At 38.0% G+C, this 27,081-nt stretch overlaps 1 long non-coding RNA gene across 1 annotated transcript in view; it reads left to right on the plus strand.

Moving 5' to 3' along the window:
* LOC122803404 overlaps positions 1–27,081 on the plus strand; it is a 2,587,193-nt gene that overhangs the window by 1,474,083 nt on the left and 1,086,029 nt on the right. The window lies entirely within an intron of this gene.

The raw sequence follows: 27,081 nt of genomic DNA on the forward strand, positions 1-27,081 counted from the left end.
ACTGTACTTGGTTCAAGATTGACCTTCTTCCTTACCTAGCGTCCAGTACTGTCATTACTAAGATGAAGCGTTATTTTGCAGTGCATGGTAGTCCACACAAAATTATTTCCTTCAATGGCACGCAATTTACAAGCCAGGAGATTTGCCAAAGAATGGGACTTTACCCATGTCATGAGTAGCCCTGAATACCCGCAGTCAAATGGTTTGGAATGTGCAGTTCAAAGTGCAGAACAGTTACTAGAAAAGTCAAAATGAGATAATAGAGATGTTTTCCTGAATCTCTTGAATCTCAGAAATGTTCTTTGTGATAAATATACTTGATCAGAGACTTCTGCTGAGACAAACCAGAACCACATTACCAATCAGTAGTTAACTGCAGGTTCAAGAACAGCAGGTCAGTGAAAGCCAATCTGTTGAAGAAATGCCTAATCCAGAAGTCATACTACAATAAAACCAGCAATCTGCTAAATCCATTATGAGTAGGAGAAGTGGTAAGGATGCAAACAGCCACAGATTATGATTGGATTGGTGTGTAAAGAATATTTGTCCAGAGCCAAAATCTTATATTCTGAAATCACAAGAAGTAGAGTTTAGGCGGAATCGGAAACATTTGAGACTGGTATCCGAGCCTATAACACAACATATAGCCTGTGAGAATGACTCTTTATTTCAGAGTAAGTTCTCCAATGTTCCAATTCCTGAGGAAGTTCCAGAGAATATTCCCATTCTTGTGATGAATCCAGAAGTTCCTGATATGGGTTGTTCACCGAAGACTGTCCCTATTGCTAAATTTAGTTCGGATTGTTACATTATAGGATTTGGTCATATCTCTAAACCATGTAGCAGATACATGGCAACTTGGACATGAGCATTGTGTTTTATTTCTAATGTCTATAGCAATGCATATCTAACTCTAATATTGTTTTTACAAATGACAATCTGTTTAAGAGGGAGGATATAGATCAATGTGTGTGCATGTACCTTTAAGAAGCTATCCAAAGGCTTGCATAAGTGTATAACTACTGAGCACGTGCATGTCTGACTGCCATAGGTTCATAGGTTCATAGGTTCATACTAGGCTATCTGCCCTAGGGCATTTATAAACCTAGAATGTGTGTGTTTGGCTTACCATTTTACCCATTTTATTTTTATTTATGCCCTTTTTTTTTTCGTTATTATACTGTGCCTCTGTCCTCACAGTGAGTGATAAAGTGATACCAAGAAACCCTCACCGATCATCCATCCACTCATCTCTTGAAGTCTTGAGGAGTCAATGAGGACTCTGCTGGGATTTTATCTGATTTTATTCCAGAGAGGGAGAGCCTCTGGTATTATGAATCTGTCTTATTTTCCTTAGTTATTTCAGTTCAAGTGTTCTGAGTCTCTGTCTTCGGCGATGTGATTTGGGATTTCTTTTATCTTTTGTGACCATTATCCATGGTTTCACATGTTGGGCTATGATCGCCACGTCGCCAGATAACAGCCGGTGAGTAACTATGAGTTTAGCTGGGTTTCTTTGATTTTCTTTAACCAGCATCTGGTTGATCTTTGAGCCTCTTTTGGAAAGTACTCTTGGTGAGGTACGCAGGGGTGCTTTCATTGGGTAAGGTATGGGCCTGAAGATGTGAATCCCTTCATGATAGGTGGGGCTATATAAAATGTTTTTCTAACCACTTTGGGTGGTTGCAATGAATGAGAGATGCTGCTATCAATGGTACAGGTCCCTTCTTCTTACTTTAATGGATTACCACTACCACCCATGTGGTTGGTAATTTGTATTTTTTTTGTTTTTTTGGAACCTTTATACACTTTTTTGGCTTGCATTGGGCCCCATGGCTCCTGGCACCAGTTGTCTGTTTCTATGAGGCTTTTTTTGATGCTTGTTTGATCGGGGAGAGTGATTAGGAGAGTCGAGCCCAGTCATCCTGCTTGGTCAGCCAGCCACCTTCCGTGTTGGCCTGTACCTCCCTCCTATATACCGAACTGGGACACCACTTGTAACTGGTTTGGAGTTCTGACATGGCTCCAGCAATTCCTAATGTGGGTTCTGTCCTTGCCCCAGTGCAATCCATCTCTAGACATAGGGGGGGGGGTTTTTAAGGGTGAGCTTATCTATAATGAATGGCCTTGGTGACTGTTTCAAAAATCAACCAGGTTAACTGGGTAGGATCCAGTGTTTGTAGGTCCCCAATATCTTATTTATTTTTGTCATTTGGACTAATTCTGAGCATATCTGGGAATTACCACAGGTTTCTAACTAACAAAAAAAAGCTTGTGATTATCTTTATTGTCCTGTGCTGCAATTTTTCTCTAGCTGGCCTTAGACAATTTTATGTTTTCACTGTGGTTTTCTGGGCAGGGGTAGGGGTGGGGATGTAATATGAGTGAGATTAGTTTATGGTCTGATCTTACCAGTGAGGATACACTTCCTGGTCTGGAGCAGAGTCCCCCATGGTGATGATCGATGGTCAGTCAGTATTTTTTTCCCCTCTTAGTATGGGTTGTTCATTTGCATTTGTATTTATAGATTTTTATTTTATTAACCTTAGGGTGTTGGAGCCTGAGGAGCTAGTGCCAGTCTATGTTATGTTTGGTTGGGTAGTTGTTTGGATGGAATATATAATTGTTTGGAGAACATCAGTATTCATGTTCAGGGGAAGGGAGGGGGGTGGTGGGGTTTCAGGGTTCTGGGTGGTCTATAGTGGCATGTGTAAGTTGGCCCACTGTTAGTTGATTAGTTGGCATGCTTGATGCTCAGCTTTTGCCACCAACCTGGAGCACCACCGGGTATCTTTGATGTATGATACTCCCCCCCTTTTCCAAATTTGGTATAACCAGGTAGTGCTGGGGTGCTCTCGGAGGCCGAACCTGATATCGATGTTCTCCATGCTAAGGAGAGTTTTAGTCGTGTGCATCTCTTTTTGTTTTTCTGGCGTGGGAGTAGTATTTATTTTAGTTTTTATCCTTGTGATACCTATGGTATGGAGGTGGTCTTGAGCCTTGCCTAAAAAGGCACTATGGGGGTAACAGTAGCAGTTGCTGCCAATATCCAAGCCCAGGGGTGACAGGGTGCAAGCCCCCCCTAGCTAGGCATGTCGGCTTGTCATCCCAAGCATCATCCCAAGCTGACCAGCATTGGATCCCAAATGAAACCAAGCCAATTGTTTGAATTTGATGTCTTGTCTGATCTTGCATCATTCATTTGGTGGCATCATTCTTGGTGAGGGTCAAGGTCAATTCACACCAGCATGGACAATGACTGAGTCATATTTGTACTTGCCTTTTGAGTGCTGCTTGCTTTTTATGTCGTGACCCTCTCCTTGTTCAGCCTGGTGGCGGGGGGTCATGCAATGTGTAGATACGACACCAGTCACCTATACAAGTCAGTGTTGTTGTTGTTGTTTTAGAGCTGTGACTGTTTGCTGTTTGCTTTTTGTGCTTTATGTGTTGTTGTGTTTGTTTTGTTTTGTTGGCTGCTTGGTGTCTGCTTTCTGTCTCTGATTTGATGCTTGATTTTTTTTTTTTTAGAGCCTTAGAGTATCTATATAATTGCTTTAGTGAGCAAGTGCCAGGTAACAAGTAATGTGTAATGTTAAACTTAAATGCAAAACGACAAACAGTAACTTTTCAAGTTTTCCAAGGAAATAATAGTAGTAAGTAAATGCAGATATCATGCAGATCCACAGCCATGTTGTAGTAAGCTGTTGAGGTGTAAGCATGTATGTATGTAAGGTCTGTCTGTTAACCATTTTGTTTATATTTTATGATGCTGGTGTCCATCCTGATGTGTTTATATGTATTAAAGCATCTAAATGAAATACCCCGCCTGCTTGTCATCTATGTTATAGAGGGATGAGTGACAGATGGGAGTGTGGCTTTTTACAATAACAGTAGCATTAAAAATAAAGATGGGGATTTAGAATTGTTTTTTACTTCTACTACTGAGACTAGATTTAAAGAATAAAATTCCAGGGTATAGTTTCTTTCACTGTTATTTAGCTAATAGGATAGATAAGATATCTCAATATTTGTAAAAGAATGATTTGCTGTACAGTACCCAAGAAATCAAGTCAGCACTAAAAATGTATGTATTCCTTCATTCTCTGGTTACCCAGATAATCCATTTCATAGTAATAGGGGAGCTAGAATTTAACCTGGTGCATATTTGGCAGATGGGCTAGAAACCAATACCAGATTGGTCTCAACATATTGCAGAGGAATAAAAAGTGCTCACACAATAATAACTATCAATGTTATTGAATGTAATATTGTAAGAAACCATTATGCACTATCCCTGTTCCTTATAGAGCTTAAGGATTTGCTGACTTGATTCTGTCTAGATTTTTAAGAACTCAAATACTGACTGGTTAAATGAACCAAAAGTATTTAAATATTAACTGTTATTATCATCTTAAAAATTGTACTATGTTTATTGGAGCTTCTTTCCTTGAGCATTTGCTGAAAATGGGATCTACTGCCAGACGGACTTTTGAATATATTAATAAACACCATGATAATAAAATTGAATATTATAAAATCCAACCTAGTATGTTTGCATCTTCATAATACATATCTAAGATCATTTTTTTCAATCATGACCCTGTATAATTAACATAGGTCATGATCCTATTATCTTTCAGTGAGCAAAATCAATCACAGAAATAACTCATCTTTCCTAGACTTTAACTGAGAAACCACGAATCAGAAAAAATGATCTTCTTATGAAAAAATATTAAGATTTTATTCAAAATGACCAGCTTAGTGGTGTAGAGGGATGGAACTCTGAATATGACACAGGCAACTCAGGTTCAGTGAGTTAACTCAGTCTCTGAGGAATCAGCCTGGGAGATGGGGTGGAGCACCACCATGGAAGGACAAGGTTTACAGGAAGAGCCATGAGCATATGAAATGCACAATGGACGTTTGTAGAGACAAAGTATGGCATTCAAAAGGACCTCCAACAGCAGTCAGGAGGGCATAGTACCAGGCCTCCCTAATCTCCTTTTTACATATTTCTTATTACTGCTCACACTACCGATTTCCAGTTACACTAGTGATTTCCCTGTTGTTAGAGCCCAAGTCTGAAAGGCCAGTTTAGGCAGGTATCGGGGAAGGTGGTGTTGATTATCAAGGGGGGATAGTATATGGTTGATGGAAAACAGTTACAGCAGGAACAAAATAACTGAAAACGAAAATAAATAAGTAAATAACTAACTAACTAAATAAAAATGAAGTGATACCTTGGTGAACAAATAATATCCTACTTATAAAAACACAGGATCATGGAGTCACAGTTATAATATATACAAGGCAATTTCACCAGAGGCCATATGTTCCTTGACAGTAGCCATTCTCAGGTTCTAACATCCCCTTTGAAAGAAGGCAGGGGCTGTAAGTCCCAGAGTAAATTTAAGGGAACCCATCCAGTTGTCCAAGATATGTCTGAAGCACAAAAGGGAATAGCACTGCCTGATCTGCAATACAGAGTCTATTACAATTAGAAGGAGGAGATGGGTAATGAACACTTCCATTTATCTAGTTTTATTTATACCTTTACACAGGTTTAGCTATCTCGTTGTAGTGTTAACTGTACTATTTGAATTATCAAGAAAGAAGAAGTCAAGGATAGCAGCATCTCAGAGACCACACTAAGCAAGGTACAGATCCACCACCCCTAGGCATCTGCATGGAACTGAGTACAGGGAAAAGGATTCCAGTCACTTCTGGAGGGTAAGACTTTTGAGGCCAGATGTTATCTTTGTTAGGCTCCTCGGCATGTTTCCAGGTTTTTCAATGTGTCTAGTATAATACACTCCAAAGGTGATTTTACATTATATAATGGGTCTGACTAGGGCAGAGTATTAAGAAAAGAAAATATTCCCTTGAGTTTTGCAGAGATGCCTTTGGCAAATAGATGTGAAATATAGCAGGATTTCCTGATTATACTCACTAAATGGTAATCAAAGGAAAGAGATCCATCAAACCAGGCATCCAGGTGTCTGATCACTGACTCACTTGATAGTGGGATGTTATTCATCCAGTAGGTTGAAGAAATTTGCTGTTTCTTGTAAAGGCTGATACTGCATTTCTTGACTTTTAGTTTAAGCCCATTTTTGGTGAATCAGGTGTTTGCTTCTGATAATTCATTTTGTTGGGTATAAGTATTTGGGGCTGACTTGTCAACAACACGCAGGTTTCAGTCATCATTAAATATGGTTAAATAGACATCAGAGGAATCAGATTTGAGGACAAGCAAATAAATACCAAACAAGAAGGGGCCCAACAGAGATCCCTTTTGAAACACTGCATGTTATCTTCTTTCTGACTGAAGGGGTGTCACCAACTCTGAAATGTGCGTTTTGTCCTTGAGCCAGTTTGCTATCCATCTGACAACAGAGGGATTACACTTTAATGCAATGCATTTATTTACAATTTATTCATCTAAAATGGTCTGAAATGCCTTGGGCAAATCAGGATAGGCAGCATGGACAATATGTCAGACTAACTACCAAACCCTTCCCTAGATACCTATCTTCTTATGAGTATAATCTTGTGTCTTCTCTGTTGATAATAAAGTTACAGTGACTATACAGCAGACTAATGTCCTGTACATATATTGACTGATTATCCGCAGCCATCTTGCACTCGGACTTCTGGTGAGACTTTACAGAATAAGAGTGTCCTTGTACATATTTTGTATGAATATCCATTGCTGTTACACTAGCATTTTTGTGTGACATTTGTGTGTGTGACTTTATAATTAATAGTGTCTTTAGACATATTTTATTAGGAATATCCAAAATGGTTTGCACTAGCATTTTATGTATTCAAATGCTAAATCCCATGAAATGTAATGTTTGCCTAAGTTTTGTAATGTACCAATGTCTTTGTAAATATCATTGTCTTTGTAGACATTTTGATGTATGTGGAGCTTTTCTCCCTGGTCCTCCACTGAAAATGGACATATATCCATCTGGACTAGCCCGGTCAACAAATGTAAAATAAATAAATGTCCACTGTCCACCACATGGGTGACCTTTTCAAAGACACATACAAGACTGAGCAGGCATAACCTCCCCTTACAAAGCTAAACCGCTGTGGGTGAAGCACAGCCATTCCTTGCCAAAGCTATCCTCTTCTTTATTTCTTTTTTCTTACTTTTTCAAAAAATAATTTATATATTTGTTAGAGTAGAGTTTATCTTTAAATAAAATGTTACATAATCAGTCCCTTACATTTGTAATTATTTCTAATCTGCCATGAACATATTCCTGCTCCGTACTTATCTCTCTCCAGTGGTTATTTTTTCACAGAGCTAAGCTAATTTTTTTCCTGTGAGTCTGACCATGCAATTCTTTTAACTGGTAGACATCACCTATGTATCTGCCAATGCTTTTTGTTCATGATACCCAATCCTTTCCTCAGATCAACTTCTGGGAAGGATCTTCGGTTTTCTTACATATACCCTCTGCAGTGGAAATACTGATGTTCTTCATGTTTCACTGTTGCAGTCATCGCCTGTGGGTTATCCCTGCTGTAGAAGCCCTCGGCCAGCCTGAATACCAGAGTCAATGTTTTTCTGTGTCAGCTGCAGTCACCTGTAGTCTGACATCATGTCATCAGTGCTATAAAGCAAGGCAGCCGAAGTCATTACATCAGTCTTTCTTGCCATGGAGCCCGTAGCAGAAGCAGTTCGCATGACTGCCAGTGGGTCACTAGTAGAGTTTGAATTTCAGCTGAAAACATCTAAAGCTAAGTACCCCGTTGAGGACGCTTTTTTCTTGCACTAACCGAAGTCCGAAAAAGTTAACAATTGTCTCACCTGTGGAAAGCAGATTCCACACCATAACTTCCATTCTTACTACATCATTTGTTTAGGCCCAGACCATGACGTCCCCCATTGCTGGTTCTGTGCCCTCTTTAAGGCGAGAACTATTCACTGTAGAGCTTGTAGATAGTTATTTTTGTATTCCATCTTTTTATTCTGAAATGGTGTCCGTCAGCCAACAATCCATGGACATTCCAAAAAAACACAGAGATAAAGATAGAGACAGACCACACAAGGCTAAGCCTTCTGACAACTCTACCGCTAAGCAGGTCATCAGTTCTCCGGAATTTAGTAAGGCGCTTTCGCAGAGCCCGATGCTCAATTTGTTATCTATACAGGCCTCTACCGAGACCCTTTAAGAGTCTGGTATGCTGCAGAAATCTTCTTTGTCTTCCAAGCCTTTGGCTGTCTCTGCCTCGGTTGGGTCTGGAGCCACAACGCAGGCACCGTCTTCCGAGGAGGCCTTTTGCACTACCAAATCTAGACAAAAAATGACATATTCTCATCCGACTACCGTTTCTCTCAGACCAACGGATTCTCTCAGGCCTAGAAGCCAGGCCACTCCTAGAAAATCTGCTTCTAGCACCTATCTTGCTCCTGCTCCACCACCCCAAGCACAAATGCTTAAAATGATGGAGGATCTCATCTCCCTTATCTGGGGTAGTCAGGCCACAACTTCTAAAAGGAAAAGTCACCCTTTTCCAGAAATTATGACAGAACAGGATTCTGAGGAATCTGACTATTCAGATTTTGAAGAGGAACAGCAACCTCTGACTGCTTATGAGCATTCAGATGCAGAGGAAGCCATCCCTTCTGCCTCCCCTCCAGAGGACCTTTCCTTTGGGGAACCCTTCACATCCTCAGGAAACATTTCCAATGGGAATCTCAGGACTTCCCCCAGTCTAAAAAAAGACTTAGAGAGTTTCTGGACCTTCCCCAGCACAGACCCCTGGCCATCCCCCCTACTTTAGAAGTGGTGGATGATGTTTTCTATGAATCCAGCTTAGCCTCTGATGCCCTCTCACCTGCTCCCAGTAAAACTGGCAGGTATTACTGAGTACTGGGTTCTCACAAATACCTGTACAGAAATCCTGCTGCAGACCCAGAGGTCATTATACAGGGACCAAAAGAAGCTAAGACTAGTTCTGCCAAGAATCATATTACTTCTGACAAGGATTCCAGAGCTCTGGACAGATGGGGTAACAAAGTATACACCTCTGCAACCTTAGCTATCTGAGCACTCAACTGTCAGTTCCATATGCTAAAATATCAACAACACACTTTGGAATTATTAAAACAAAAGATTGCTACCTTTCCTGACTGTGCCAATTCAAAAGAGTTAGCAGATGTACTGCACTCTACGTGTCGAGTGGCCAAATACTCATTACACTGGGGATACGATACACTAGAAGCCTCTAGCATGGCAGCAGTGTCAGGATCTGTCATTAGGAGACATGCATGATTGAAAGAACAATCTCTCCCTAATCATGTCAAGTCTAAACTAATTGATGCACCCCTGGATAAGGACCGCTTGTTTGGAGTAAAAACAGAAGAGGTGCTTAAAAAAATGGAAGACAAAGCAAAATCTATGCAAACAGTAAAAGATTCCTTTCAGGTTCAACCTCCCAGGTTCAGCAGGAACTTTCCCTCTAAGCACTGGTCCTTCCCTGCACTGAGCAGACAGGGCCAATTAAGTCCCGCAGGGACAGACCATCCGGGCCCCTATCCCAGGGCCAGCAGAGAAGCAAACAGTGGACCACTTCTGCCCCAAAGGCAGGGAGTTCTAAGTCACCCTTCTATGGCAAAAACTCCAAATGACCCCCCCCCCCTCTGCCCTCCCTTCACTCACCAAAAGCTAGGAGGAAGAATCTCCCTCTTCAAAGAAAATTGGCTTTCTGTAACAAAGGAACAATGGATCTTAAAGATCATTTTTCAGGTATACAAATTCTCTTTCAGCAAACTCCCAATTCCAAGAGGGTACCCAGACTTACCTCCAAATCAGTGGGCAGAGGCAGTGAAACAGGTCCAAACTCTCGTATCCCAGGGGGCAGTAGAACCTGTCCCCTCAGATCAAACAGGCAAAGGCTTTTATTCCAGATTATTCCTTGTTCCCAGAAAAGAGGGCACTTGGTGCCCCATCCTGGATCTATCCATTCTGAACACCTCTCTGGTGGTCCCCAGATTCAAAATACTAACTTTGCAGCAGTTGCTACCTATGCTGATGAAAAGTGCCTGGCTAGTGACCCTAGGCCTAAAAGATGCCTACCTCCACATCCCCATAAGGGATCACAACACTTTCAGTTCTCTGCACTACCCTTTGGCTTATCTACTGCACCAAGAGTATTCAACAAATGCTTAGCCCCGGCCATAGCATTTTGCAGACAGAGAAATATACAGATTTATCATTACCTGGATGACTGCCTCATTCAGGCAGAGTGCAAAGAAAAGCTGCCCCATGACCTTCTCTTTGTCAAATCCCTAGCCCTCTTCTCTCATCCTTTGATTAAACAATTCCTCAGAGGGGTTCTAATATCAGACCTCCCAGAACACCTCCCACGTCAGCCCGAGACCTGAATTATGTTTTTAAAAAAACTAACCTTACCTCCTTTCGAACCTGCTGCTTCAACAGAATTGAAATACCTCTCCTGGAAGACTGCCTTCCTACCAGCCATCACCTCAGCCAGAAGGATGTCAGAACTTCAGGTACTCATGGTTGTTGAGCCCTTCATCATTTTCCATGCAGACAGGGTCTCCCTGAAGACTAACCCCTCCTTTATGCCTGAGGTGGTATCTGATGTGACCCTCAACCAGGCCATGCACCTACCCACCTTCTTTCTCAGCCCTCAAAACAAGGGGAAAGAATTTTGCACTCATTAGACATGCACAGACAACTCAGATACTATCTGGACCATACTAAACCCTTCAGAATAATAGACTAGCTGCTTGACAGCTTTGCCCCAGGGGCAGAGGGGAAGCACATTTCCAAGCATATAATTTCCAAATGGATATTGCACTGTATCCATTTCTGCTACAGACTACATGGTAACCCCCCCCCATGTCTATTCGTACCCATTCCACTAGGGAAGCCTCCACTTCCACAGCCTTCCTCAGAGGTGTCCCCATGAGGGACATCTTGGAAGCTGCCACCTGGACCTCTGGCCATACCTTTACAAAGCATTACCACCTACCTCTTTTTTCTAAGTCTAGGGCAGGGTTTGCCTCTGTAGTTCTGCAGGGTTTGCTGACCCATGCCTAGGGATCTAACCTATCCTTCCACCCCTATCCTCAGCTTTGGGAATCCTCACAAAGGTGATGACTGCAACAGTGAAACACTAAGAACATAGTACAGCTGGGTACACTTAACCATAAATGTAGATGTTTGAGTGTCTTCACTGTTGCAGTCCTGGTTTCCTTCCCTCCATCCTCCTTGTATCCTCTTTTCCTAGGGGGACATAAGCTTCCACGATGGCTTTTAGCCGCAGGACCACTTTACTTTATTTCCTTGAGCTTCTGATGGGTTAGGAAAAGAGACTGATGTAATGATGTCAGCTGCCTTGCATTATAGCACTGACGACCTGACATCAGACTACAGGTGAATGCAGCCGACGCAGAAAAACATTGACTCTGTTATTCGGGCCTGCTGAGGGCTACCACAGCAGGGATAACCCACAGGTGATGACTGCAACACTGAATACACTTGAACATCTACATTTATGGTAAGTGTACACAACTGTACTTTTTCACAAGTCCCATCTGAGTACTGCTATACAGTACATCATCATATATCTAATTACGCAATTTTAATATTTCTATACTCCAAAAAGATGGCGTATCACTTAGCTGCCATAAGCAGCACCTGGTCTATATAGGAGATCATGGATCATAGGAGAGTACTAGGCTATTGACCCAGAGGTCATTTTAAGCCTAGCTGTTTTAACCCAATGTAATACCATAGAGGTACTAGTCAATACAAAAGACTGTATTTAGTCATGACTACCCATGTTCAGGAGGGTTGTAGGCACTATCCCAGGTAAGAATTTATGATGCTTCATGCACTCATCCTTGTTCCTTTTGAGCAGTGTCATATAGATGCTCTGTTTCCCATGAATTGGTAGCCTGTTCCAAAGATGTGGCAGTCGCTGGGAAATAAATCTATCCCTTCAGCATGTCCTATTTAAGTTGCAGGCCATATGTAAGTCCCTGGAATGGGTAGCCCTTGACCCATTTGATTTATGGATAGGCATATAAGTTCATTAGGTTTGATCCTTGGGTTGCTCTATAGGGCAGGCATAAGTCTAACCTAAGAAGTCTATATGCTATGGAGTATAGTGACAGGGATTTTAGTCGGTCCATGTAAGGCACATGCTGAAGGCCCTTAATCTTCTTTGTTAGAAACCCTGAGGTCTCTCTAATTGCTGTAGATACTTAATATGGTACATACCGAATGGAGCGTTATACTCAATTATGGGCCGGATAAGTGTTGATTATAGTGGGGTTATAACTTCTTTTGCTCTCAAAACAATGCCTTTATTAATCAAGTGAGCTACGTGGAAAGCTTTTCTTACAATGGTAGACAAGTGGTGGTCAAAGTTAAGGTTGTAGTCAACCTATGATACCAGGTCCCTTACCACTGGTTAGGCTATGACTGAAAAAGGTACTTAGTGATGATGCTAGTTCATGTTTTAGCCTGTTTAGAAGACAACCTGGGATGTCATCTAGTGCCATAGAGGCCATGTCCTTTGCCCTGGACAGGCCTTTGAGGACCGGCTCTTCAGATATGTAAGGTGGGAGGGTGGAGTTTGGGTTAAGGTTTGTTGTAAGTTAGGAGGGGATAATGGAGTGAAATTTTTGCCAAACCTATCCACTAGCAGGTTCAATATCTCTGTGGGGTCAGTGTGTGTGATACCATTGGCCACCAGTTCTGCATATGCTTAGGTCCTACCCTTACATAGCTTTAAAAAGGCCTTATGGTTATCCTTGGCAGTACTTGTTAGGTTTCTCTCAAAGGTGCTCTTGGACAATTTGACAACTTGTCTTCTTATTTGTCTGTTAAGGCTGAGGAATGTGCTTTTCCATTGTTGGGTCCTTTCTTTGTTTTCTCGAACAGCAATTTTTTGCATTTATTGTAGAGTTTATTGATGCTTGAAGCCCACAGAGGCAGCTTGATTTTACTCAGGGCTCTGGCTTTGATTCTATCCGGTACAGCGGAATTTATACACTTATACAAGTAATTGTATAGGGCTGTAGTGTAAGCTTTGGCATAGTTGCCACTTTCAGCTTCAGATGGAGCTTGGAATGCATTTATACTTTAACCTAGGAGGGTATAGCTTACCTTGGTGAACTTTTTTAGTCTGATTTCACCCTTTGTGCATTGTGGTGTTAGTGTCAGTTTGAAGGTGAGTGATTTGTGGTCAGTTTTAACTAATGAGGGTCCAACAGCTGCAGCAGTGCTCCTGTTTGACATGTTGGTCAGGGCTAGATCTAGAATGTTTGCTCCGGGTATGGACAATTTGCTCCAGAGCATTTGAATTCACAAAGTCAATGAACTTTTGTGCTAGTGAGCTTGGACTAGAGTAGGTTTCCCAGTTAATGGAGGGATAATTTAAATCCCCCACAACCAGTGTGTCTGGTAAAATTTGGATTGTCTTCAGTTTGGTTAAGTAGGCTTCGTGAGTTTCATGAACCATGCAGGGGGATTTATAACTGGCTAGGAATTGAATGGGCATCTTATCCACTGTAACCTAGACCTGGAGTAACTCCATGGAGTTGTCCAGTGTAATCAGATGTGAGGTGACTTTACCTCTAATATAGATTCAAACACTGCCACCTTCGGTTTTCTCATGTTCCTTTTGCGGTCTAAAGATTTGGAAGGCATTGCAGACTTGCAGGGTCGAGGTACCCTTTGAGGCCTTAAATCAGGTTTCTGTGATTGTGCAGACATCTACATCTTCTTGGGATAGAAGTGCTTCTAGGGAGTACAGTTTTTGTTTTAAGCTCCTAGTATTTAGCAGCATGACCCTTATTTTGTCCGAATTGGTTAAATAGTACTGGTATTTCTAACTTATCTCTGAAATAACATTTTCTGTATTTTCTCCCAGCTACAACTTATCTAGAAGGTTACTTCCAAATATGTATATGATTTGGCACAACCCATAGGATCTCTGTTTAGTTTAATGTTATTTTTGCTGTCCTTTCACATTGTATGGTAGAAGATTAGTTTTTTTAACATTGAACATATTTTGTTTTTCAATCTCTAAGTGCATGTCATTGTATTTGGCAAGTTGTGGAATGCACAAAGTTATTGTCAGTATACCCTAAGAGTGTATTTTTTTTCTTCCCTGACTCCTCAAGCCTCAGATGTCTATATAACTAGTTTGCAGCCACACCTAAATGTGAACCTTCATTTGGTAGACATTCTGACTTCTTGAAAAGCTGACCTTGTGATAGCGTAGTATTTTATCCCAGGAAAGAGGGATCTGATGTGGGCTGTGAGCATGGAACTGGAAGGCATTATCCTTGCATCAACTTTTCAAGTTCCTCATCTGTGAGAGTAGCTGATGCTATGATGTCAGAATGTCATTGCTGCCTTCTGTTTACAGCAAAATGACTCATGAGATGACCAGCCTCCACCAGAGGTTGAACAGCCATCAGGTTTACCAAAATACTTCTACAGGTAGAAGATTTGGCTATTGGTCAATTTATCCTATCTTACAAACTGCCCCTATCAGTTACCTTAGTCCATTCCCAAAACTTGAGCCATCATTGGCACAGATAGAAGTTATGATTTTGTAACATCAGGGCATTTTAGCAGTGCAGAATGTTTCAGCACTGACTTTTGGTGCATCTGTATTCACTTGCTAAACTTTCTTGACTATCAAGTCTGTATAAATTCAGAACATAGAGCTTACATAACTTTTGTCTATCTCCTTTCTAAGTGATGGATTTTTTAGTATGTTCACCAAAAAACTGATGCAAAAATAGTGATGTAAATTTAAATTAATTGGCTTATATTTGAGGTGATCTTTAGGGTCATGTTTATCAAAATCTAAAGACAGTTATAACTCATTTTTAAGAATTTGGAAACTTTATTTCATCTGAATATTAATGAACAGGAGTAAAATATTTTACTAGTTAATGTTAATTTTGTTTATAGAATTCATTTATCATTGTATTTTGGCCAGGTGTTTTCTCAAAATTAAATTTCTATTTTTTTTTCATGAATGTTCTCTTTATAATCACATATTGGATGCCATGAGCATGCATTTCTAAATACTTTGCAAATTTATTTCTGAAGAAGACAAGTCATGAAGCACCATTTATTCCAAAACACTGTGGTATTTTAATGACTCATTACTTCATTTCTTTCTATCTGTTTCAGTATATCTCTTCTTTTTAATAATTGCTTATAAGTGATTTTCATTTCTCATGCTCTCTGTTCTTTACCATTAACTCTCAGACTTTACCATACTCTTATGTATCATTTTGTTTAAGTTTCCGATTGTCATTACTGCATTTCAGACAATAAATCTATTACCTGTCTATTCTTCTGCCCCTTCCTTGTTAGTTATTGCTTTTCTTGGCACAATTGGACTTTTGATTCCTTTTAAGTCCTTTATCTTATATGCTTTCTTAAGGAGAGTGATGTGCTCATCCTAGATTCCTGCCTTCCCTATATCATTACTTAATGTAATTTAGTTTCCCAACTCATATTTAGATAATCTATAGTCTTATCAAAACTGTTATTCATATTTACCAGTTTAACTCCTGCTTCAACTTATCTTACTATATTCTTTCTTTTTTTTCTTTCTTCCTTTTTTATCTAGAAACAATGTAAAAAGAATGTGCTCTAGTCTCAGAATAACTCTGTTTTATTTGCATTTAATGCTTATTTTACCTACACATGTTTCCTGTATAGCGTTGAGTCATTTGAGAAGGTAATGAAAATTTGAATCTCACATCTTATAAAATAAACTAGGTATATTCCAAATTAATATTTTTATTTCAATTTACATATTTCTCTCTGTCTGTCTATTCTACTCTTATTTAATAACCCATCATTTTGAAAACAATTAATGTAAGACCATAAGAGAAACAAGAAACCCTCCCTTAGAGAGAAAAGCTTACTAGACCCTTAAGATTGAGCATGCACTTTGTAGGAGGTATGAAAAATAATGACTGACAAGAACATACACATTCAAGCAAACATCAATAAGTTAAAAACGTAGCCAGTAATTGAACAGAAATCAAAAACAATCAGTAAATAAGTATGCGATCGGACATTTTAAGTTAGATAAATATAGAAACAGAAAATCCACCCCTGGGATTTCACCTGTGTCCCTGCTGGACAGGGGCATCAAGTGCTGACTAGTCGGATTAAATTCTTGGCTAGGCTTATAAGGGCCTCAGGGCCAACAGAGTACTAACTTCCTATGATCCTATGATATAATCCACTAGCAAAAGACAACAAAACTTAAAAATAAACAAAATTTCCTTTGCCATAGCATAAAATAAATATAAAAATAAATATAACACAACATGTTGTCATTGTCCAGTATTTCTTTACCAGGAACAGCAGTTTTCATGTTCTGAATTATGTTCTTCTTGAAAATGTATAGCTAATGGTTGCAAATGCATGCTTATCATCCCATGTTTCCCAGCTCTGTTGTGATAAAGTTGGCATTAGTTATAGGGCCCTTGCAGACAAAAACTTTGGTTCTTATCTTGTCTTTACCCTATGATTTTTTATAACCTGTAATAAAGCTGTATTGTTGTCTGTGGTCTTGCTTGACAATACTCACAAACTTGATGAAATACATATACACTACTTCTTCATCTTTCTGTGTGCGATCCATGGTTTGATGCCGTAATCTGTAATATAGGGAGGATGAGCGAGAGTAATGAGTGTCAATGAAGTCTTTCTTCTCACTTTTATGACAAGCTTAGGCCTGTTGAGTAGTGTGCTGAGAAGCATCATAAAATGGCAGCATCACTGTCTAGTGAGATTTCTTCTACATTAGATTGACTAGCTGCACTCTTTTGGAAGGTAGACAGGTTGAGTAATCTAACCTGCATCAGCAGCAGAGGGGAGTCCTGGGTGGTGTGCGGTTACGGTGGTGTTTCTTCTAAGGGATGTAAGTTAGCTGCTCAATTTATTAACACTATTTGTGTTACCACTTGTAAAATATTACAGAAAAAATGTTAGACGCATCAGAAGAATTTATGTCACCACTTATATTCTGTGTTGTTTCAGACTGTAGCATCTCAGAATTAACAAATGCAACAGGACCTCTAACAGCATTTATAAATGACCACGTTTCAAGAAAACCTGTATGAATCAGCATTCATTACTTGTGTACTAGTTCTGACTTTGGTTGTAAAACAAAAAACTAGTTTAGAGACAGTACAGGCTGACTAAAATAACCAAGCAAGGAATGTAGACGGAAGTCAAAAGCAGCAGAACTATTGATAGGACCCACAATGTCTAACCTCATTTGTTTCATTAAGGCAATCCATCCAAATGGTCAAAATAATAAAACACTCACTAACCATGACCATAGGATAAAGAATACATCACAATTCAAACAAGCCAAAGCCGATTACCATTCAATTCGCTAAACATGTAGTAATTGCGCAGAGGTTTAGTGCTTCTGCATTTTTTATTATCAAGTCTATTACAGTACTAAAACAATGGTTAAAACATTTCCATTCAAAAATATTATTTATAATATGAAGGCATAGAAACAAGAAAGAATTGCAATCATACTTAATTTGTTTTTATTAGACATAAGTGTTTCTCTGTAAACATCAGGATGTACACAGTTTCTAGTTCTGCTTGTCAGACAAAAATATGTATGCTGACTTTCTACTCCATTACACCTTAATTGTTGTTGAGATACAGAAACATAGGATTCACAAATACTGTTAACATTATTAGTCTGTTTCCCTCAATATTATTTAAAGCAGCTCTAGCACAAAATCTCATATAAAATTTTAAAGCATGAACTGTTCAATAGTTTACGTCCTTTTGTGTGACACCTTGTACCGCCTGATCATCTAAAACTGCTGTTGCTTCTTCCTTCCAAACAGGGCAAAGGTGTACTAAAGAAAAAACTTTAAAGTCAAAACTGAGCACACCAGATGCAGGTGAAGAACAACCACAGAGTTCAAAGACACTTAAAAACTGTTTAATCAAATGTCACCATATATTTATAGTAGCATTTGATTAAACAGTTTTTAAGCATCCTTGGACTCTGTGTTTTTTCGCCACCTCCATGTGGTGTTTGATTAAGCAGCGTAAGCATCCGTGGATTTTGTGGCTGTTTGTTACCTCATTCTGGTGTGCTTGATTTTGATTTTGCTGTTGCTTCTTTTCATACTGCTTAGTTGTAAACCTTGATGTTAGGTGACACCAATGGCATTTAAATTCTTCCCATGGGTTCACTGGACCACTAACCAATTAAGACAAATCTGCTCTAGGCATGTGTAATTCCATTTTAGCTTCACTAGAAGTTCTACAAGTCACTGTGGCATTCTGTGTATTGTGATAATTTACTTCTTCTAGCCTTTCTGAGCTGCCATCAGTAGTTCTGTAGCCATTTGCTTAATACCAAGCTGCTAAAAGTTAAGATTAAGAAATTTTTGTAAGTTGGAAAAATTTGTTTTTGTGTGCATTTTTGTGTATTTGCAGTGTATTTCTAAGAATTCCAGCATTTGTTCTTGTAAGCAATCTTTTGGAAAATTTATAAAGTACATTGTGGGTTAAGGTCTGAGGCAGTTTTAATCCAGTTGATGTCCAGATTTCTGCTTTTAGTCATTTCACAAGAAAGGCTTATGTTTCTAGAAGTTATTCTTATGCATGACCCTATGGTAACAAAATACCTTCTGTCTGGAAAAAAACTCTCTCATCTATAAACTAAGATATTTTCACTGTTTACATAAATATAATTTGCTAAATTCATTTTGCAGAGCTGTACATCTAAATATGTCATTCAATTCTTTAATTATATCTATAAAAATCTACAAATAATATAACATTATTAATACCCATTCATTAAACAGGTAGACCCACTGGGCAAACAGTCTTTTTTCACGGGCAACCCAGTAACAATGTCTGGTTAAGTGACTTGCTCAAAATCACATAGGCAAGTGAGGGTAGAGGAAACAAAACACATGCACCACAGCAGCTACAGCTCACAAACTTAACCCTCTGCATCGACTACCAAATTTCCACTAAAGTCATATTTATCAAATTCTCATCAGCTTGCTGTTTTCACCATAATGAATAATTATGAATTTTCATAAATGGTAATACCAGTGAGCTTATTATATGTTATCATATGAATCATCTTTTTATTTAACCTCATTACTTTTCATCTGTTTGTTTAGTTTTACTTTTTACGATTGATATAAATACATCTCATATTTCTACTTCCAATTTGTGCATGCCTCTTTGATATTTAATAATAAAATTCAACTGCCAATCTTTGATATTTAAGATGTATTCATGTGTATAAGTCTATACACTGTCTAGCAATTTTTCCGTTATCTCATCCTCTTGCTGACATATTGATTTTCTCTACTACTACACGTTGGGTAGTTTTTTCAGTCTCATTAACCATCTTACCTTTATTTGCTTTCCTAATGATGTTTCTAATTTTCTTGTATCTCCTTTATTCTTCCTCGGCTATCATGTCCTGTTTTTGTTTCCATTTCCTTTCATCCTAACTCTTTTTTTCCCCATTACTATGCTTATTCAATTTCTCTGTCTCCACTTTTTTATGTATGAGTAACCCATGATGAAAACTAAGACTCATTAGCATCTTACAAAGTTGTTTTTTTATAAAAACAAAAAGAAAAAAACTGAGATTTCTTCAGCATAAATGAACGATAAAGCGACTTCCTCTTATATACAAATTAAATATAAACTTGATAAGATTTATTCTGAGTTCTGGATAGTCTGAATTCCACTCAGCTTCTGAAAGCATGCTGGGTAGTTTCTTGATTGTTTGCTTTTGTTTATCAACCAGGGTAGACTACTGATCTCAGTGGACCATTTTCAAACCAAGATTAGGGAAGGCAACAAAAGATGAAATAAATGAATTGCATATCAGCTGCATAAACAGTAAGAAAAATAAAACATTTTCTATTCTGAGTGTGAGGCACATTGTGTCTTTCGGCTTTTCCCGGTTAGGGGTCGCCACAGTAAAACTCCGGTCCACTAATGATTGGCAGCTGATTTTTACGTACCGGCTTGCCAGGACTGATGCGTAACCTTCAACGAAGGTACGCCCATTCACGCATGTCTCCACGCAGAAGACGCTCTAGCTAAGAATCGAACCGGACAGCGTCTTACTGTGAGGCGACAACGCTACCGCAGCCCCACCATCGAGTGTGAGGCACATTACGTATTTGAATTCTGAGGTCTATTAAAAAATGATGTGCTTATTTTCTAGTACTACTATGAGGAGCAGCAAAGGATCAGCATGCGTTTGGAGCAAGCCCCAGAATACTGTTTTACTTTTAAAGAATTACTGTGTTTTATTATTTAAAATAAGTACAACTGGCTGTGGGGCAGAGTACAGATGATGGAAGATCATTATATTCAGGAGTGGGAAGGCAAAGAGAGAGCAAGACAGTACTGAGTTGAAGAAAATCACACTAATGCACAGTTGAGTCGAAGGCTGAAGAAATGGGATAGTGGAAACAAAGAGGGTGGGTGCACTAGGAGGGGGTGATGAGAGGAAATGGAGAAATAGAAGCATTAAAGAAGATAGTTTGAGGTGTGAGAGGAGAATAGGGAGAGGACAGAGAGCAAGATGGGGATGTGAATTGAGAGAGGAGTTTCATATTCCATCAGTTTTTAAGCAATAACTTAGTAGGGCCAGCTCTGTAGATATTTTAGTTAAAATCTTAAGATATAATTCCACTTTGCTTGAAAGTTCTGTGCATGGCATCTTTTTATATAAAATTCCTTATCTGAGACCTGTTCATTAAAAATGGCTCCACCTCTTTTAATTGTAGTGGATTGATTTCCACATTTGTTGGAACATGAAATTAAATACTAAAATCAACACTGCAGAGCTTTGTTCTAGGTAAAATGAAGGAGCTGTAGAAAGGAGGGGTCTTAAATTTTAGTCCAAGGTGTGTTGGGTCATTCTTCTGGCCAGGTTGGGTAAGAATGAGTTAAGAGTAAATAAGTCTATAGATAAGAGAGCCTAGTAGTAGTTTTGTTATGTGCTGAACTGGCGGCCAGATGCCTTTCTTAAAAGCTGCACTGTGGTTCTCTGTACAGGTTTATCGCCTCATAGCTGTGCAGTAGAGGAGACCAATAAGGAGCCTTGTTTGCCTAAAGCAAGTCACTAAATCAGACAAAATTTCCATTCATCCCAAAGCACGGTCTGATTTAGTGACTTGCTTTAGGCAAACAAAGCCTGAGGGAATCAAACCCTATACCATGGGAAGTATCTTACCAACAGGTCATATCTTTAATCCTCTGCATAAACTTCCAGAAGATTAAGTAAACCCAGTCTGTGGGGCCAGAGGATTGAAACAGCAAATGTTACTAGCAGTAGCTTGAAGAGCTATCAAGAACACATTCAGGCTGAGCAAATGGCTCCCTCACTTGTTGCCATTCTACTTGCTGCTGCTAGGAAGTGGAGGATTGTTTTAAGTAGAAGAAAAGGTTATTTATCTATGTGTAGAGCACTGGAAGATTAACTGCTGATCAAGTGTAGTAATTTCTAAGGAATTGTGCTTATTTCATACTTTCTTGTCCAGAGAGAGAGTGAGATGAAATATTTAGCATTGTTCTTAAGATCATGTGAGGGCAATGCTAACCACTGCACCACTGTGGCGTGGCTCCCTTCCTAATTTTATTTATTTATTTATTTATGTTTCTTTTTGGGTCATTAGAGATCCCAGTTATGTTTTAGTAGCCAGTTAGACAGCTATTGGAAATCTTGTTATAGCTATGACTATATATCAGTGTGATTCATTGAATCTATAGGTGACCATGCCATTAATGTGCACTAAGAAGAGGAAGCATTTGAGAGCTTGGCAGGGAATTTATGAAGGCAATGAAAAATATGTTTAATACAATGGCATTTTATGGGGTTCCTTTGGTGAGTGGGGCTACGGGAGAAGTGATGGATCCTGTCTGAACATTAAAGCATCCATTCTGTAGGCAGATTGTAATTTTTTTTCTGCCTTTATCTGTTAGATTTTCTCATGGTTTTACATAGTAATGTTTTATCATTACATTCTTATCTATCTTTTTCTATATCATCAATTTTTATTTTCCACAAAAATATTTTTTTCTTGGTAACATTTTATTTCTTCATTTATATTCCTGTTTTCTCTTTTTTTACCATACCCAACATTTACCATACTTGTATTTATATAGTTTTGCTACTAATCTCTCATCTTTTTATTTTAGCTACTTTAACACTGCACAGATTTAATGACACCATATATAAGACTGAGTTAATTAAACCTAAACCTCCTTCTTCTTTATTTACATACAGAACTCCTATTTTTACTGTGTTTAATCTAGTACCCATATAAATGAAACAATATCTGTAATAATTCCTTTTTAAATACTGTTGCCAGCATAAATATACTTGCTAAGTATGCTATTTTCCCATCAGTGCTGAATTTATCAAATATGCCTTTTTTCTGAATGATAATGTATATGTTCTCCAGACAAGACTGGTTTGTTTTATTTCTTTTATTTTTTCCCATTGAATTCTAGTTACATCTTTATTCCCAAATTTTACACCCATCACAGAAATGTCATTAATTGTAAAATATATATCTCCTAGCTTTACTACATCACCTAAACCTTTACTTTTTTTTTCCTTTATTTAACGCCATCTGTATCACCTCTAGACAGTAATTATGCAAATTATTACTTCTCTTATCCAAATTTATTTTTTGCAATTATTATAATGTCATCTGCATATGTTAACAGAACTGGAATTCTAAACCCTTCAGGTATTATATATCCTGCCTCCTTCATTTTGTAATTTATTTCACATACCATCACATCCATTACTAATGCAAAGAGTATACAACTCATTGGACATCCTTGTCTTATAACCTCTTCATATGTACCTCTTGGCTTAACCAGCCATTTACAAGTAGTTTACTTTATTATTACTATATGCTGACATACATAATTTGCTAACTTTCTTACTTATATTCTATTCTTTCATTATTACCTGCATGATTTCATGCTAAGTTATGTCAAATGCCTTATTAAGATATCCTATAATGATTTTCCCTTCTTCCTTTCTATTGATATCATCCACAACTTCTCTATCATTAATATTTCTTGACAACCCTCCTTCTTTATACTATATATCCTATTGTCCATAATATTTTCCATTTCAGTTTAAATCTCTTGTGTACTATTTTTCATAAAGATCTTTCAATCATTATTCTTTAAAACTATCAGTCTCCATTTTTTTAATTGTCTACTATCTTCCTTCTTTCAAATAAATGTAAATATTTCACCACATAGTTTTTGTGTATACAGCATTCATTTAACTATTAATTCAAAATCTTTAAAATATATTTTTTGCCAGCCCCTTATATTTTTATAAATGTCATACCTATTCCATCTGGTCTTGCTGTCAAATATATATTTCCTTGTCCTAATACCTTAACTAGCTCTTTTAAAGAAATCTCCTTTTACAGCTCTTTATCTTTTTCTGTTAACTTTTTTTACGTTCCATGTTTTATTTACTACCTTGTTTTTTTAAACATTTCTTGTACATATTATACTATACTATTCATAATCTTTTCTTGACTTCTTTACATTTCACCTTTTATATATTTTTTAATTCTCTCATTACAGTACCATCTTCCTTTACTAATTTGCTTAAGTAACTCAATACTTCCTCTCCTTTTCCTTGTAAAAATATCTTATAAAACAACTCATGTATTTTTCTTGATTTCTTTCATATAATTCATTTTTTTTTTCAAAATAAATGATATCATTATGTTATAAATCTTGCAATGCATCATTCTATGTTCCTTTATGTTCTTTTTTCTCTACATTTCTCACATCATATTGCCACTGCATGAAAAGCATGTTTTATATGTCCTTAAATATTATCCACCATTCAGACCAATTTTTATAAAAATATTCTCATAGTAATATGATCCTTCCATAACTTTATTACTAACCTCTTTCTTTTTTTCAATGTATGCTTTCTCATGTATCCTTTTTATTCATTTGCCTATTTCTATATATTCCTTGTTTCCCTTTATCTCTATCCATATTACAAGATGATCAGAAAATACTGTTTCAACTACATATAAACCTTCTGATGGTATAAAATAATATATTTCAATTCTATGCATACCCCATCTGTAAGTCCATGAATTTTTGTTCCAAAGTTTTAACTTACATTTCTTGTTACTTCTGAGATTTTTTATGGCATTACCTTTTTTTATGTTTGCTTCTTAAATCACAATTAAATTCTTCTGTTATTATAATATTCATATTTATCACTACATAGATTTCATTTTCTTTACAGTTAGAAAAAGCATATAATGTTATACTTCCATATACATGTTCTTTTCATTTTAAACATAAACTGGTTAACCTTTCCATTTTTGCTAAAATTACATCTAATATCTTTACTGTATTTCTACAGAATATGGCTATTCTAGAAAAATCTCTCATTTCCCAATTTCCAGATTATCATTCCTCCCTATAGCTTGTCTGTTTGTAATCTTTCTTATTTGGTTAAAGATCTTGTGTCTTTAAAAATAATTACATCTACATCACATGTATTACACCATTCTAAAATCCCTATTCTTCTCAATATAGTTTTAATACTATTCACATATACAGAAATACTCTAAAATTTTCATTTTCCCTTTGATACATGGTTTTCATAAGTTCATAGTAAGCTCTCTTATTTATAAATTAAAACAGAATCTATAATTTTCCCTCTTTTACCCATAGCCGCCCCACTTTTTTCTCTTGACACTTAACCTTTTTCTATCACCTGCTCTATCAACTTCTTCTCTGCTTCTGATTACTGATTTACATGCTGTTGTCTGTAAGAGCTAAGATTTGATATACAGTACTTTTGGTTTACACTGAAAACCTGGCAACTGCATTGGCCAACCTGCATATGGTTGACTTGCAGTTTTCAAGTCAGCAGAATGTCGAACCCAATTCAATCGACTAAAATACAGTGAATGGGTAATGCAGTTTGAGTATTTGGGTATGACATTGTGCAGGGGGTCACTATTCAGTGAGGAACAGGGAATTAGCCTATTTCCTCACTGTAGTGTGATCTAGGTTTTGGTATATTCAATGGGCAGGGGGTGCAGAGGGGCATAGACCCCTTGCAAAAGAGTAGAATTAATGTACCATTGACTGTACAGTTTTATGGTATGTTAATGTGTATAGCAGGAGGTGAGTGATGTCACCTCCTGCTATGTTGAATACATTGAACTATGGTTGTCAATGTATTCATTTTCACTTTGATTTACTTTTCAGCATTCTGAATTCCACTTTTCAGGTCGCCTCTATAAATGGTCAACTGAAGCAAATTCGAAATGCTAATAGTAAACTGTACTTTCTCTACTCTTATCTTAAACTCTGAGTTAATTGTCATTACTTCCCCTCTAAATGGGGGATTCCTTATATACTGGATATATATGAATGACTTTAACATATTGATGTGTTGTTGTCAATCTCGCCTTTATTCTCACTGATGGGTCAGGTCGGATCAGTCGGATCCATCTTGGCCATTCCAATAGCTTGAAGTCTTCAGCAAAGCTGGTGGGCCTCCTTTGAACCCATAATGCAGTTCCCTAGCTTCCTCAGATCTCGTTTGCTGTGGTCTGATAAGGTTCTTCAAGCAAGCTCGGGGCTAGGTTTGTTATATGTTTTTTGCATTTAGTTATATGTTCTTTATAGTTCACATTAGCACCTATTGTTCATTAGTTCATAAAGTTCTCTGTTTACCTTCAACTCCTGACCCCTTCCCTCTTGTTGAGTTTTAACATAATTGTATTCTTTCTGTTGTTGGTTACCATTCTTTTTAGTTAGAGAATAGTCAACTTATCTTATTTAAGTCCATTTAAGTAAGAGAACCTTCTCATTGCTTCAAGTTCGTTTAAGTTAGAGGACTTTCCCCTACCTTGCTGAAGTCTGTTTAAGTTAGAGGATTTCCTCCTTTCCTCTTCTTCTTTCCACCTTTTTACCCTTGAAGTCCATTTAAGTTAGAGGACTTCCTTTGCCTTTTGTTGTTGCTGTTGCTGTTCTTATTGTTGTTTTAAATAACAGGATTTCATGCATCTTTAATTGGTGTTTCAGGATTTGTGCTCTTTGTGGGCTACCTTCTATAATGTCACAAAAGAAAGCCAAGCCTTAGATTTAAAAAAATGTGAGAAATGCAGTAAGAAGATGCCCCTCAGTGATTTGCACATTTTGTGTGTTTACTATTTAGGGCCTCTTCATCAGCAAAAATCGTGTGCTATTTGCCACGCTTTTAATGCAAGGTCATTATTAGAATGAAAAAATAAACTTATTTTGAAGGGTTTGATTAAAAACCCCTTATCTGAGGCTATCACATTGGATCCTTCTTCTAAATGTGACAAATTGGAGAAGTCAGGGAAACGGTCATCTCCTGCTCCAAAATCCTCTTCGGAGCCTAGACCTAAACAACCAAAGCATTCTCTGCCAACAGGCCCTTTGCAGCAGACAACTACTACTGAGTCAGAGACCTCTTTGGATCATCCCGGGAATACGCAGGAACTATTCTAAGGCTAATCTCCTGCTATTAAGTCAGAACCTGGCAAAATGTCAAGCCCCTATAGACCCTGAGAACACTTCTGCCTATGCTGAACTGTTCACAGAAACCCTGTACAAGCATGTTAACAGCTGCATAGAGGCAGCTGTACACACCAGGAAGAAGAAGGGAATCCTATACAACATCACATGTACATGCACTGAGATTACTGGATTTTGTAAACACAAACTCCCTGGACCAGATAGTCAATACACCAACCAGAGGTGCAACCTACTGGATCCGGTCCTCACTAATATGGGAGCGTGCTGCACACCTCCTACTGTAATGCCTTCCCTGGCAAGGGCAGATCATAAAATGGTCTCCTTTGAAGTAAAAATATAACCTGGATCCCTAGCTGAACCGGGAATATTCAGGAACTATACTAAGGTTAACCTCCTGCTATTAAGTTAAAACCTGGCAAAATTTCAAGCCACTATA

This window comes from Protopterus annectens, chromosome 5.part1, assembly GCF_019279795.1.
Source record: "Protopterus annectens isolate FY-2018-M chromosome 5.part1, PAN1.0, whole genome shotgun sequence".
In the NCBI taxonomy this organism is placed as follows: domain Eukaryota; kingdom Metazoa; phylum Chordata; order Ceratodontiformes; family Protopteridae; genus Protopterus; species Protopterus annectens.